Raw genomic sequence first — 17,105 nt, forward strand, 5'->3', positions numbered from 1 at the left:
TATAGTAGCATATGGAGTGTCGCCTAGATTGTATATATAGGCATGTATATGTAGACAACACAATATTCTTTTTTATTAATTTGAGTCGTTTGGTTTATAAAATGCAGAAAATGTTGTGTTAAATCTTTGTTTTATTTACTATAATGTCACATTTATACAATAATCCAGAGCTGTATATCCAGATGTGTGCATAGACTGTAAATGTAGCTGTGCTAATCAACATTTTGACTATAACTGAGAAACACGTCATTAAAATGCCAATAACAAAATAAAACCTGTCTGTGCATGAATGTATGAACACACACACACTCACATTCTTGTAGAGCATTCTTAGTGAGGACACTAATAGACATAAATGCATTCACTAGCTTCTTTCCCTGAATACCTAATTCTGAAATGTCTTTACCCTAAAACCCTTTAAAGTACGCACCAAGGAAAAATCATTACCTTGCATTTTTTTTTTTTTAAATTAGACCATATAGTAATTCAGATACAGGCCTCTACCAAACGGTTGAGAAGTCTGTTCATAATAAACCTGGTTTGCATAATTCATAAAGTACAACATTCAGAACAAGTCACATTAAGTGTTAGTGAGTTCAGCTTGATGCATTTTTCAATGAGATATAGTGACTTAAAGTGGGGTCGACCAAATGGTTGAGTAGGACCTTATGAGGAGCAGCCAAAATGTCCTCACAGACACTATGACACACACACACACACACACACACACACACACACACACACACACACACACACACACACACACACACACACACACAGGTTTGTGCAGCTAGTCTTCCGAGGACACCGCACTGACTCACAGCCTAAACAAAGCATTAACCCCAACCTTAACCAAACCCAGTTAATGCCTAATCCTAACCTTAACCTATCCCTAAACTCTAAAAAGTTCTTCAAAACTGAATGTATGCCGCATTAGGACCAGGTCTTGGTCTCCATGGGGACTACTGGTCGTGGTAAGGTCACTGATTTTGCCAGAGGTAACGCATACAAGTACGTGTGTGTACATGTCTATTAGTCGACTGTGTGGACCAGTTATTGTCAAACAAACCTGTCTTTGTGAGGACATGTTAGATGGTCCACGCAACTTTAAGAGTCTTTTTGAGGATTAAGACCTGGTTTTAGGGTTAAGGTCAAGGTTAAGGTTAATGCATTTTTTTTACTAAGTTTATATCGTTTTTTAAAATATTATAATAATTATAATTACAGTATTTTATTGTTCTTTACATTTATATTTTCACATACTTTTTAATTACAAGGTCTTTCCATGTTATTTCATTCATTTCGAGAGAAAAAAATATTTTGAACTCATAAATTTTTCATTGGTGTCAGATTATTTATAATAAAATGATACTGGTTGTAAGGAAGGGCCCCCTGCAAATGTTTGCTTAGGGCCCCTACAGACTCTAGAATCACCTCTGTGTCCGCCTCTGGTTAAGGTAAAGGTTAGGGAATGTATTATGTCTATGAATGTCCTCACTATGAATGCTATGCAAACGTGTGTGACTTACATGTGTCATGTTTTCTCTCTGAGTGTTTTCTTGTGTGTTTTGTCTGACACCAAAGACCAGCAGCAGCAGCAGCACTCTCTAAATCACGCTGTCTTCCTGGTATGTTGGGATGGGCATTGCTCAACAGAAACATCCAAAACATTAAGGCGTGATGTCACAGAGCCAGTGACACGCGGGAGACAACTGGAAGGCCCAGTCTTTTTTTGTCTCCAGGAGCCAGAGGCGTAGCTTGTGAACAGGCAAGGCAGGCGACTGCTTGGGGCCCCGAGCTGATAGGGGGCCCCCCGAAACCTCCCTAAAGGGGCCCCACCTCACTTTTACCTCTGTGAAGTTATTGTTCTGCAAGTTGGAAAATGAAGAGGATTATTTGTAGTGTAATACATATCTTTTTTACTCAGTTTATATGTTTTTTTCAGTTATTTACAGCATTTTATTGGTCTCTATATATTGTTTTATAATGTGGGTTCTTTACAGTGTAATGTATTTTTTTTACTAAGTTTGTATAGTTTTTTAAAAGCTATTTACAGTATTTTATTGTTCTTTACATTTATATTTTCACAGATATAGTTTTTCCATGTTATTTCATTCATTTTGAAAAAAAATTTTTTTTTTGAAGTCATACATTTTTCGTTGTGTCAGATTATTTGTAACATAATGGTGATGAACACTGGTTGGAAGGAAGGGCCCCCTGGGAATTTTTGCTTAGGGCCCCTACAGACTCTAGAATCGCCTCTGCCAGGAGCCGCAGGAAGTGAGGACAGTCTGTATTGTCTCGTCCTTTAACTGTTGTTTCTTCTTCTTCTTCTTCTTCTTCTTCTTCAATGAAGCGCGTTCCACAAAAGTGGGCGTGTCCGCGCGGTCAAGGACTAATCTCCTGAGCTGTGATTGGCTGTCAGCAGACTGGTCACGCTGCGGTCATCCACTCACCTCTATCGTAACCCCTCTAAGCCCCGCCCCCCCCCCTCAGCAAACACTGCAACAAGTGCATTAAAGATGCTCGGCTGTTTCGGACCTTCGTCTTTAACTGGAAACACAAGGAAACTCACGGCTTTTTTTCCTCGAGAAAACCCGGAAGACAGGACACTAAATGAGCGTGAATCGTCCGCGCCTGTTTGACTAAACAACAGGTTTTGCCGGTCGGCGAAAGGGAAATTACGAGCCGTGGAGCTTGCGCAACTGGGAGAGAAGTTTCTCCGCGAGAGCGAGAGCTAGCTTCAAGTTGCTAGTAGCCGCAGTACTGTGTCCAAGGAGCCAGCCATTTGTCGCAATATGTTGCGGGGTAACGGCTAGTTAGCACAGGCTGCGCACTTGTTTGCGTTCGCTCCTCCGACATGTTTTGGCGACGAGAGGACAGAGAGTCGTGGGAGAAACACAGACGTCTTCACCATGACTGAACGACACCAACAGCTGCTCTGTTGATGTGAGGAGGACAACATCAGCGACTATGAGCACGGTGAGCACAACGTTTACTGTTGTTTCTGTTTAATGGTGAAATCAATGAATGGGACATGTTCCAGTTAACAATTAACAATTAAAAACAATGTCAAAAACAGGGTGAAGAGCCACAGAGCTGCCAAAGAGTCATTAAAAGTGATAAAATTGTCATATAGGTAAATATAATTGTATTATATATTCATATTGTGCTTGAATTAGTGGTTAATCAATATCATATTAGCCCTATAACAATCATATTCATTGTCATTGCTCCATAGTACACTGAACGTTTTTGTTTTCAATCCAAAAGTGTATTAAAATAAAATAATAAAACGTATTATTATTATAATATATACATGTGTGTGTATATATACATGTGTATATGCATCTATATATATGTATATGTGTATATATATATGTATATTTATGTATATATAATATATATATTTAGTTTGCACATTATTGAGAATATTTAAGTGCACTGTACAGTGTAGATGAAGCTTGGATAAAGTTTGTCCAAATACATGTTTAATTAAATCAAGTTTAATGTATTATTTGCTGTTAATGTGTGGGGTAAAGGAAATCAGCCAAATGTGTACACCAACATAAATACTGGTATCATAAACCTGCCATATCAATTGACCTCTGATCATTGGTTTAAAAGACAGGTTAAAAAAAAAAAAAAAAATCACAGAAAGTGGCGTTTGTGTACAACTACACAATTAGATTCATACCGTTGTGCAGTTGGTGTAATAAAACTGTATTTGAATGACTGATATGGTCCGCTCACACTTGCAGTTGCCGTGTTGTATCCGCCCTTGTGTTGTAGGTTAAAATGGGACCGGAGGGGGTTATTGTGGTGCATTACAGCCGTGGTTGTTATAGTGATGTGGGAGATGCCAGGCTGTGCTGGGAGTTGGTGAAGGAGGGGCCGGGAGGGCAGCGACTACAAAGAGCTTTATGGCCAAAGAAAGTTAATTAATGCAGAAATAAATAAGCAGTTTGAACCCCAGGTTCTTTATGAGCTTGGAAAACTACTCACTATAATCCCCCCTTTTTTTCTGAGCTTATTGTTTTTCAGAGACCATTCTATTTCTCATAGTCTGCAGTCGCTAGAACAACTTACTCCCAATTAATTAACCTGTTTTAATTTCTCCCACGATAGACTTTAAGAGCTCGGAGTGAAATGTGGCGTGTACACCGTCGGTATTAAACAGTCCCTTCCTTGTGTGTCGCAGTCGTCTGCTTTATAGTGCAACTAAAGTACCTTTTAAAACAGGATTAACAACTGTGCAATACTATTCACAAGGCTGCTTTCTCTTCTCCACAGTTGTTATTTGTATTTTATTGCAGCGTAACGTCCCAGATAGGAAATAAAAACAATACACCCACATTACCCAAGACAACACTTAACATAACTAAAATTAAGAACACACACAGAGAAAGAGATCAGTGACCCATAATGAGACATCTGTACCATTGTCTCTACAGCGATGGTTATTCTCATCTCGTACACCACATGTATAACACCTACACCTTTGTTTCTGTCGTTAATTTACCTCATCTGCTTTGCTTTAAGTCCTTTAAAACTTTAAAAAGTTTACCAGGGAAATAATGTGCTAATTGCTCCCACCAAGGAAGTCCTCTTTTCTGACGAATAAATAAATAAATAATGCATTGACATTAATGTGGGAAAGTGAATGGCCTTGGCAGATGTTTCTACTCTCTAAGTACTTTCTCTAGTTGTCAAGTGCTTTTAGATAATTGGAGTAGGAGTATAAGCTCCTTCCGAGATGAAAAGCCAATGGGAAACTGTCTCTGCCGCTCACAGACTTCTGTGTCATATCGGTTCGTATGGATTCTTCACAAGTTTTGTGTGCACACAGAACGGATATCGACGGTTTGGCCTTTTGATTATTGTTGTTGTGGAGCAGTCGGGCCACATTGTGAACGACTGACGATGAACGAGACCGCATTGTTCTGCCAGGCATTGTTCGCGGCGGTGTTCGATTTCCCCCGTCGTACGTCTCTCTCTGTGACAGTTCAGATGAGAGCAGGTGAGTGAAAGGCTGCCTCTGTTAGAGCAGAGACACTCCTTAGTCTGGCCTGTGAGCACACTTCCCACGCTCCGCAGATAAAAGGGGGGCGTGGCATCTCACGTAATCCTCGTGCCTTTTGCGTTATCAAATAATGTGAAACTGGGGTCATGAGCAGAATATGAGAATTTAACCAGGAAGTGCTTGTGTGGTGTGCTCAGCTGATCCAGAACAGGATTTTTTCTGTAGTGCTATAAATAATAATACATATATTTATCTCATTTTCATCCTGAAACCATATTACACACTCAGGCGATGTCGTCCCCCCTCCCACAGCCAAGTCCTGGTGGGCTGTTTTTGGCTTTTGGTGTCTCTCTCTGTCAGCGCTGAATAGCCTGGTTGTCTCCATGATTAGGCTATCATGTGCAGATGAAACCAGTCCTGAACACAGACTGGTAAATCTCTGCTAATCAGATTATAACTGGGAAGGAAGACACACACTCCCACATGCTGACACTTTAAATCTTTAGATAAAAAGCGTGTAAAGCTCGCCTGCAAGCGTGAAGAATAAGGAGATTTTAATATGGATAATAACGTTGAACCTTGAGCACAGAGCCATGCGTTCACATTCACTCATTCAGTTGGAAGAAAAATGTACAGTCAACCTTTTCTGTAGTTCTTAACACAGCTTAATTTCCATAGAACCATAGTCGTGCTTAACGATCGCTGATCTGCTAATCACACACTTTGTACTTTAAAAGTCCAGCGTGTGACATTTGCTGTGTAGAGTACAGAAATTGTTTAAGTGTTGGTTTTTGTAGCTGTATAATTAGCCTTTAATGTATATTTTAGACAAGGATGCTGCCATCTTGTCTTATGCCACCAGGTTTCTACCATTAACTATAGATTTGTAAATTTGACGAGAATATAATTTACAAAAATCAGCACCATGTTACATTGAGGAAGAGCTTGAACTAGCGACTGAGACCATAAACTCAAGTGGAAATTGTTTACTTAAGTCAGAAATAGGCTAATTTTACTGTTGACAGGGTATTTTCTGCCATCGGTTGAGTCGAGAAGAAGAACCAACATCCTTTCTGGTTCACAAAAACCAACTGTGGTACCTGTGGTGACACATGTAGGAAAGGGAGGGGGTGGTTAGGTGTAACTAATGCTCACACACTGACGGGACTCCACTGTAGTGGTGTGAGGAAATCTGAGAGAATTGTCTTTTCTCAGCCTTTATCCGCCGAGACAAAAAAAGCAACTGGTAAAGTGACGGCTTAAAAAGGAATGGCGACGTTGCCCCGGGGCAATTGTGTGTCTCCGGGTTCAGCGAGACAAAAGAAAACGAAAGAAGATCTGATCTTTCCTTGATGCTCTCTGTCTGGTGGTCTTTGAATTTATTGCTCTGTTCATTTTGGCCTAATGACATTTATCCTGGCCTCAGGCGGGACATACCTCTGCAGAGGTGAACTGTGGCCAGGGGGTTACCTACCTCTTTGCATATGTGACTGATTATGCAACTGCACAAGCTTTCTAACCAAACAGGAAGGGAGTCTGTGATTTAAGTACCTCACTCCCTGTTCAGTTCTGCACGTGCACACGCTCGCGCTATTTGAGAGGATGCTCTCAAATATTTGCCACTGTGTTTTTGTAGTGCATACTTTGAGCCTTTATACACATGTTTATGTATCTTGGTGCATGCACATCCTCATCTCTAGGAGTCTAATCTGAGGCTGGCTCCAGCTGGCTGCCATGTGTGTGTGTGGGGGGGGGGGGGCTCCTCCCTTAGCTCTTAATTAACTCTGGACCAGGGCCCCAGTGTGCCGCTCCCATCCACGGCTCAGTACGAGGAAGCTGGAGAATCAGTGACACAGAAAGGCAGATAGCGGAAAGTTTAACGTTCTGAAATTGATCTGCAAAGGCTGTGATGTTGACGTATACGTAAGTAATGTTTGTATATTGTATGTATGGTTGGCGTAGTTTATTTTTTGTTGTTTGTCATATTTTGAACAAGAGCCTTAGCGGTACACGTTAATCACAATGTTTTGCAGTTCAATTGCAAAATGTTGCGGCTTTGATTGCGAAACAATCGCCACTTAGGTTGACATTCTAGATCTAATCTGGATTGAAAACCGTTTTAAAAGGGACACGGGTGTAAGTCTCACACGCTAACATGCTTCACACTTGTGTACACTGTTGTCTTCTTGTGACATGGTGACCAGTGTCCTCAGCTTGGTGCTGATGATGCACAGCTCTGCCAAGTATTAGCGGACGCCTGCTGGCCTGTGACAGTCGGCGCCAAGTGCAGGAGAGAGAGCATGAAGGTGTTTTTAAAGGAGAGCACCGTTGAGAGAAGGGCTGATAGGCTGATATGATAATATCAAAACAAAAATAAATGACCTCAGCTTTTAGAAATTCTTTATCTGCCCAGTTTGTGCTTGGAAAACACAGCGTTTTGGATTTGGTCTTTTTCCAGTACCCACTTTCTCTGGGACAGAGCAGCAGAAGAAGAAGAAATGACAAGAAGACAATTCAGCAGTGCTTTGAAAGCGGCGCATTGTTCACCAGGGGCTGTGTACTGTCCGTCAGCAGTGGTGCTTGGCAGGAGCAGCTCTGTGTTTACATAAGTGTTCAGTGTGATGGAGGGAGCTGGTTGAAGTGACGGCCGATTTCGACGGAGAAGGCCCATCTGCTGCTGAACATGCACGAGGACGGGAGGCGTTAGAGCATTCCCACTCCCTGTATGTGCACACATGAGGCAATGCTGTAATAATATATATAATAATAATGATAATCACAGTATTTAAAGGATATTTGGTTCCATTTCCACACGAAACACTTTTAGCTGTATAACCAGCCTATAGAAAGTCAATTGATAGTTTATGAAAAGAAGTTAAGCACATGCAACGTTCCTATGTGCAAATATCTACACATGAACATCTCATTTACTCGTATTGTGCTGTATTACATCATTCCAGATCACATGAAATGAGCATGTTACTGTGGCACAATTGTACTCACAAACTTTAAACTTTAGACTTTAAATATCTGCACAGGGAAATGACAGTGTTTTGTTCATGCATGCTGCAAGGGAAACATGCTGATGCCTCAGGATGAAGGTGCAGTAAAGTCATTTCTGTGTGCACTGTATATTTGTTTTGTTTTTTTGCTGGCTGTGCAAATCATCATTGTTTGCATGACAGAGGCAGAACTGGGTCTTATTCAGTGCACTGTTGGCCATGGAAAATGGCCATTAAGATTCTAATTTGTCTTGAAAATTAGGACACATTTGAGAAAGGACAATAAGCTTTGAAATCTAATCATTAAATATTTGATTTTTGTTATCTCATAGTCATTATATAGCACTGGACATGAGCCAAAGGTTCATGAGTTCAGGCCTAAAAAGAGACTTTGTGACTTGTTAATGCGGCTGTTTCACAGAAGACATTGAACCGAGCGACCGCAACATGTATATTTATGTGTTTTTTCAAAAACCTTGCTGTGTAAACCACAAAACATGTACGGGTCAAACTCTCACTGATTTGATGATCACACAACCCTTTACCCTGACATCACGTCACCGTGGAGGCAATCTGGAGAAAACGGAGCAATTTATTGCATTAATCACAATGGATTAGCAATATTTTTTTTTCACTGCTTAGTCATGCTCACAAGGCCTCCACTTCAAAGGCTCAGCTGCATTAACCACTGCTCTGAATCACACACACACACACACACACGTGTACACAGCACAGCAGCACCACCCCGACCTGGGCCTCAGTGTTCTGTAGACATTGAAATATGGCACCCAAGGACAAATGCACATAGTGTTCAGTGAAAGATATTTCACTCTGTTGAGGGATACTCTCTCTGTTAATCTGTGTTTCTTAACATACATAAACATACATACATGGATAATGCTGACGCTGTACCAAGCTTCTTGAACATAGTGTTCTCTTAATAAATGATTTCTGTTTCCTTTTGCAGGCAGAACAACAGGACGGAGGCTTGTCCACAAGCGAAGACCCTGTGCCGTGCTTCCACAACTCCAACCCTGACCCGCTGACCCGGAGTCGACCCCTCAGTGACGTATATCCATTTCATAACCTCGGTGACAGGAGCACAGTCCCGTATCTGCTGTCTGGATGTGGACCCCAGGTACAGCCGGTGACTCCGGGTCCCGTCACTGACGAGAACAAACTGAACAGCATCCACTCCTCTGCTTGGTCCAACCCCGTCATCGGTCCACCTGAAGGAAAGCCTTATGCGTCAAGAATTATGAAGCTTTTTTCCAACACGAGGAAGGGCCCTGTGCCTGCTCACAGTCCAGCAGCTGACGGTCCCACATCTGTCCACAGCAACAACACTGGCCCTCAATCCTGGTCAGGACGTTCAGGACTGGGTGTGGTGGACTCTTTCAAGAAGCTCCGCTCCTCTGTGCTTCAGGGTATTCAGAGTAGAGGGGCAGCAAACCACGATGAAGATCACGCCCTTTCGTCAAATGAGGAAATGGTTAATGGTGCAATTGTGGCAAAAACTGATCCTGGTCTAGAGAATGGAGTGACTCATTTAAGGACAGCAGAGGCATGCAGTTTGTCTAATGGAAATTGTACTGAACAGACGTTAGCAGTAATTAGCCAAACTCGCGCGGACATCGAGGACTACGATGATGAGGAGGAAAATGATGAAGTTCTCGCACGGAACTCACGATTCTCTAGAAGTATCAGGAGAGCGTACGGGGCAGGACGCATTTCTATACTTGACACGGGCAGAGGCAGAGTAGCAGAAAGTGGCACGAGAGAAGCTGCTGACATTCAGAAGCCAGATCAGACCTCCAAGGTCAACATTCAAACGAAGAACATGAACCGGGACATGGATACGAAGGTGCCAAACAGAATGAGCAAAAGCGCAGAAAATCTTCATATATTTAAGGCGCAGTTCGGACGCAAAACCTCAACTCCAGGTTCTCTTTCGCCTCAGGAAGAACCTCAGAAGACTCCCATGTCAAACGGGACGCCAAACATCCAGAGAACAGCCAGTGCCTCCTCAGTGGACCTCCGAGGCCTCTCCTGTAACTGCAGAAAAAGCCCTGCAAAGACTAAGGGGCCAATGCTGAAGCTAGTAGGCAGCATGACTGACCTAACTGTCCGACGCAGGCAAAGTCTCTCCCCCGGCCCTACGTCTCCCATGTCACCCCTGAGCCGTCTCCACGACGACTACTCCCGTCGCGTGCCTTGCTTACAAACCAACGAACGGCAGCGCCGGCCTTCGCCTGTCAGAGCGCGCGCCATGTCTGTGGAACACACACCGCTGGTTCATACACGCCAACCTGAGCTCGACACGAGCCAGGTTCTTATCAGCCCCGTTTCTGCGGATCTCCCTGATAGAACAGGGACTTCACCTGGTTCTTCTTCTTCTTCTCATGAGATCCTGGCTGCATCCACAGTAACAGTACATAGCTATAAAGAGATGACGGATTGGGATTCTTCTCCACTCGGCCAAAAAGAGCCTTCACAACAAGAGCAGACTGAGGCCAAGTCGCTACCAAACAAGGTGAGATGGAAAATCGTGTGCATGAAGATGCTGGGAGACTGAAGTTATTTTGTTTTTTATATGCTTATTAATCAGGATATATTTTTTAGTGCTGGGCGCGTTAATGGCAACTTTAACGCACAACGCGTTTCCATGGCGACTGACCGGAAAAAGGCGTGTGCGACGTCATGTTTACGTGACTCCGGATTGTTAAAATGAGTCTCTAAAGTAACGCTAAACTTTAAAAACATAGGCACACATACGCAGTTATGCTGGTTATTTGTAGCGCTGCTCTTTTCCTTTAATAAACAGACCGCTCCAGTTCCACTGTAGGCATGCTAACAGAGCTAAACGAGCTAATGCAGCTAAATGGTGCCTGGACTCCGGCACGTAAACATGACGTCACGCGCGTCTTTTTCCGGTCAGTTGTCATGGAAACGAGCCATGCGTCATACGTGCGTTAACCTAGTGCCCAGCACTAATATTTTTCATCTGTGTTAATGACTAATGACACAGCTTTTCAGAGCTTATGGATTCCTGCCATGAAGGTAGTACCACATTTGCTTTGAGAGTGCTGATGGAGAAGTGTCGAGAAAGAGATCAGTGTCTTTTATTATCAGGTGCCAAGAGAAGGAACTGTGGTATTTCATGAGGAACTTGGGAGTGGCAGAGAAGAATGCGAGGGTGGTGCAGGACATGTTTGAGGACAGTGAGACAGAAATGAGCATATATTGGAGGACCGGCTCAGGTTGAATGGTTTGGAAATAAAGCAAGGTTGACCTTTACCACACAGCAGCGTTATTCATGACGTAAATAATTGTTTCCAAGTATGAATTAAATTTAAATTGTGATTTCTATTAAGATTAATTGTTCGGCCATAATTAAAATCCAGCAAAGCTGCACATGTTCCAAGAGCAGCCTTAATCACTGCATCAGATAAGAAGTCTTTGGGAAGACAAGGAGGAGTTTCTAAATTTACAAAGAGGAAGGGATCACTGAAAAGACAGAGGGATTTACTCTGTTCCTTATCACGTAGAATAGCATAATCATTAATGGGTGTCAGTCTTTTAGCTGAATGGCGCTGACCTTTGCCTTAGGATATAAGCGCTCTTCAACCTTGACTCATTCTCTTGTCAGTGTGATAAAGAAGTTAAAGAAAGAAAAAAAAAACACAGAGCTGTCAATTAAATAGTGACACAGGCGCAAAGTTGCTTTTCCTTTTCTTTTCCAGTCAGAGTCACGTGCTGAAGCCAGATGTTCTACGTGAACAGGCGCACCGAAGGAGCACTCGGAGTTAATGATTAGGCGTTGTTTATGATTGGTGGACCTTGCGCAAAACAAATCGGTCGTCCCGTAGCGTTGTGAGAGGGGTAGGCAGCCGTGAGCGAGTTCATCCAGTGCCCCGCTTCCCCTCCCACTCCAGCCTGGAGGATCAAAGTCCAGCACCGTGGACGCTGGGCCCAGCACAGGGAGCAGCACCAGCACACAGATGGGACTATAAACACACTTTTGTTGTTTAGGAGAAAGAATATTCCTTTTTGAAGATGAGCAAGAAAATTCAGATTTGTTTGCGTTAGACAACGATGTGTGTACGCGTTTCACGATGGTGCTCGTCCACTGTATACCTTTCCAGTGTATATGCTCGGGACCAGACCCGGATCGAGAAAACCAAGAGGTGAGCTTAAATATCACTCACCGCTGAGCATACAGTACATGCTGACATACATGCAGTAAGATAACACGGTGGAATATTTATGAGAGTTCTGTTGCACTTTCCTGTTTGACCATGATAAGCCCGTGACTGCGTTGAACTCTCAAACTCTTATCAAGTTTCTCACGAGAATCCTGCTCAAGTCAGTCGGTGGAAATAGTTTCACTCTGCTTCTTGTGGTTCATACGCCGAGAGCCAACCAAGACACTTGTTTCTGCTTGGGGCGTTTATGACTCGCAGCACCACTGTGCTCTGTTTCTGATTAACAGATGTTCTTCCCCTGACAGATATTGTGCTCTAGATTTCAGTGTTGTTGAACAAAAAGCAATAATATTCAACCATTCGACCTCTTTTCATGGCTAGGTCACCTCGGAGCAATTACGAGAAGCACTGCTCCAAACAGATGGAGTCTCTCCAACAACAACAACGACCAGCAGCAGCAGCACGCCGCCCATCTCCCCAACATGCCTCCTGGATTCACCCACGTCACCCACAGACGCAGCAGCAGCGAGGACTTCCACTGAGACGTCCTCTGTTAAACCCAGGCGAAGGAGCGGACGCCAGAGACCTCGGCCCATTTCTGACTACGGGCAGCTTCTGTCCAGGAAGCACTCCATCCCCGAGGAAGTCGCGGATCTGCACGTTGAAGAAAGGACAGAAGATGTGTCGCCGCATAAAGACTGCAGTGATAGAAGCATCTGTGAGAACGGAGGGAGCCCTGAAAGCATGAATGGGGATGCCCTGTGCACGAGGCTGCGGCCCGTCTCAGTGATTGGAGTTGTGGATCTGTTTCCTCCCGATGCTGAAGAGAAGGACGACCTTCCCTCTGTGAGCTCCTTGTACATTTGTATTGTTAAAATGTTCTACTTTTAAAGAGGCTAAATAATTAATTTTTGCAAGCAAACTGTCTTCATATATGAAAATTGGCTGTTTCAGTCTAGAGAAGAAGCTAAGCTCTGACGACACTAGAGCTGCAGCTAACTATTATTTTATTTTTATTTTCATAATTAATCGTTTGGTCCATAAAATTTTGATCAGTGTTTGTCAAACCTGGAAATTACGATGTTCTCGAATGTCGTTTTGTCCACAAACCAAAATGATTCAGTTTGAATGATTCCTTTGTTTACGTGGAGCGAAGAATCAAAGAAAAGATTCACTTTTAAGAAGCTAAAACAATCAGAAATCTTCTTTTAATCATGAAAAAAGCATCAAATCGATTATCAAAATAGTTGACGATTCATTTAATTATCGATTAATTGTTTCAGCTCACAAACGGGATGTTTGTCTGTGCCATGGAACAATATTTAAAAAGCAAAGAAGTACAAAAATGCTTTAGTTGTAACTGCTGTGTGTGTGTATGTGTGTGTGTATGTGTGTGTGACTCATCTGGAGAAACTGAGCTCTTTCTAAATCTCAGGATTCCTCCTCTTGCCCTCTCTGTAGCCTCTATCACGGCCGCCCATCCCCTCCCACCAGGTTCCCCCCTACAGAGCCGTGTCTGCTCGGTATCGGCCCCCGACTCTTTCCCAGAGCACCCCCATCGGACTGGATCGCGTTGGACGACGAAAGATGCACAGAATGCTCAGCGGTGAGAGCTGCAACATCACAAATTCTAGTTTGTGGAGGGGGGGAGAAAAAAAAAGTCAAGTTTGGGAATTTGAATACTTGTGTTGGAGGAAAATGTTGGTTCAGAGCCATCTGTGGGCGTGCATGCATCTGTGGCTTGTTGTGTGGGTTTTTCCCAAAATCTTATCGGAGCAGTTTGCAGCTCTCTAACCTCTCTATATGTGTTGCAGATGGTATCTCTGAGTGCGCGGCGACACTTGACGACAGCGTGAGCGAGGAGGACGAGGAGGAGGAAGGCAGCTTTGACGAGCTCACCGATGTCACGCCCTATCTCCAGCCGGGGGTGGAGATCTCTGTGCTCAACGAGGTGAGGCTGACGAGGGTGACTCACTTGTTGTGTTGCAGCACAACGCTCCTCAACATCTCAACCCCCAAGAATGCACTTCAAATTTACGACGCAGCGTTTATCTTGTGCGCATGCCATGTGAAAATATGCGTGTGTGTGTTCTCAAGATGTCTGGCCTCAGTTCAGCACAGCAGAGAACCTCATCGGTGTCCACATGTCTAGACATAATCTTAACATGTTGGACATGGGCTTAGCCTGCATGTAATTGTATATTTATCTCATCTGTGTGTGTGTGTGTGCTCCTCAGTGGATAAGCTCGGGCCACACGGTGTATGCTGAGGCTCTCTGGGACCATGTGACCATGGAGGAGCAGGAGCTGGCCTTCAAGGCTGGAGATGTTATCCGCGTCCTGGATGCCTCTCATAAGGACTGGTGGTGGGGCAGGGGGGCGGACAGAGAAGCCTGGTTCCCCTCCAGCTTTGTGAGGGTAAGTGGACGATGTGACCTGTGTGTGACACACGTTTGTTTTCCCTCTCCAAACAAACCTCTTAACGGTGTTTGTGGAAGGTTGTCAAACCTCAGATGTTCAAATGGTTTCTGTGGTGACCGCAGCTGATTGACAGCCCAGTCTTAATTAGACAGGCTGCAGTCACCGTGATGAGGTCGTTTGATTGTGTGTTCGCCTGCAGCTGAGTCACTTCTGCCAAACAGGAGCTGTTTGAGCTCAAAACTTTGTGCTACTATAGTGATTTTGTCGTAGATCTGAGTCTTTTGAAGTTTTATTATGATTTACATTGTGTCTTGCATCTATTAAATCACAAAAAAAACCTGCAAATGACCAATGTTTGAAAGATGTTTCCTGACTTGACGACTTGGCCTTTCTGCCGGATGTGTTTCAGGTGCGAGTGAACCAGGAAGACTCGAGTGCAGAGAGTGTGGAGAGCGTCGCGGACCAGGAGGATCCACATCCCAGGGACACGCACAGTGCTCAGCACAAGGAGCAGATGAGAACCAATGTGGTTCAGGAAATCATGAATACTGAACGCATCTACATCAAACACCTCAAAGACATCTGTGAGGTAAGGAGCCCCAATATTTACATGTTTGTTCTGCTTTTTAGTCAACAATATTTAACATTTGAAATGGCAAACTGTCAATATAATCAAAGAGGAACCACAGACATCTTAAGCTGAACTCCATCCAGCACCTCCTGTTGGCCAGTATTTGAAGTGTAATTTAATGCATCTTTTCAGGGTTACATCCGCCAGTGCCGTAAACACCCGGAAATGTTTACTGAGCTGCAGTTGAAGACCATCTTCAGCAACATTGAGGACATCTACAGGTTTCAGAGGCAGTTTCTCAGAGACCTGGAGAAACAATACAACAAAGAGGAGCCACATCTCAGCGAAATAGGCTCTTGTTTCCTTTTGCAGGTAATGGCCACACACACACTTAATCACTGCGTTTACTTCACACATTATGGCACATTAATTTTTTTAATGTTTGATGTCATTTATTTCTCAGGGCGAGGGTTTCTCCATTTACTCAGAGTACTGTAACACCCATCCAGCAGCCTGTGCCGAGCTGCATCGCCTCATGAAGTCGGGCCGATACAAACATTTCTTTGAAGCCTGTCGCCTCCTCCAGCAGATGATCGACATCTCCATTGCGGGGTTTTTGCTCACGCCTGTGCAGAAGATCTGTAAATACCCGCTGCAGCTGGGAGAGCTGCTCAAATACACCCCCAAACACCACAGGTACAGTATTAAAGTCTCCTTCTAGTCGCCTTTCTCACCCACTGTTCAAGGCTGAAGTCCTTATCACCTTTCATAGTAAAAACTATAACTGTATAAATCTCTGTTCACATTGTTTAATGGTCCCGGAGCCAAACTGATATCTTTGATGAGAGCAAGAGCAGATGCTGTTACACTTCACATCAGATGCGTGCTATTTAAATCACACAATATGCCAGCTGTGTTGGATTCAGTGTGAAGGAGCAGAGGCAGCAGAACCTGATCTGTGCAGTATGTCAGTACGTCTTTTGAAGGGCAGCTGCTTATTCACGTGAGATTCGAATGCTTTTATAGTGTGGATGAATTCATCTCACTGCTTTTAAGCTCAGAAACACTCCTAAACGGTTTGAATAAGTGCCAGATATTAAAAGTTGAAGTTATCCTGGAAAAAGGGGCAGAAGAACTCATTCTATAGCCATAAAATCATCAATTATCATTACATCTCTATGTTCAAGGCTGAAGCAAGTGGGTTACCGTACATTTAATCTTTTTATTTTTATTGCAGTGACTTCATCGGAGTGAGCAAAGCCTATGAGGCGATGAAGAACGTGGCGAGTCTAATAAATGAGAGGAAGAGACGTCTGGAGAGCGTTGACGCCATCGCTCACTGGCAGGTGGCCATTCTCCGTTGGGAGGTGATCAAATATATATATTTATATTAAATCTGGTTATGAATTAAAGACGTTCTGTATGTTTGGCCAACCTGTTATAGTTTTATGTTTAAATCTAGGGCTGCAGCTATCAAATCTTTCTATAGTCGAGTATTCGATCAATTATTTTTTGATTAATCGAGGATGCAAAACGCAAAATTATTTATTTAAAATAAATAAATAAATAATAATAATTACTCGATTAATCGAGGAATAATCGGAAGAATACTCGATTTCAAAAAGATCCGATAGCTGCAGCCTTAGTAAGCTACATTAAATCAGCTAACATCAATGTTTACGTTAGTGTGTGCCGGAAGCGTTAGCAACTGGATGCTATCAGCTCAGATGCTGAATCATTGAGGATGTGCTGTTGTGTGTTGGCTTCTTGTTTAAGCGTGGAACGATCCCTGCGCTGAACATGCCGCACGAGATGGGAATTTAACAAATATGAGGAATTTTTGCAATCTAGTAATCGCTGCAGCCCTATTTAAATCATTTGACC

This window comes from Microchirus variegatus (genome assembly GCF_963457635.1).
Source record: "Microchirus variegatus genome assembly, chromosome: 15".
NCBI classification, from domain to species: domain Eukaryota; kingdom Metazoa; phylum Chordata; class Actinopteri; order Pleuronectiformes; family Soleidae; genus Microchirus; species Microchirus variegatus.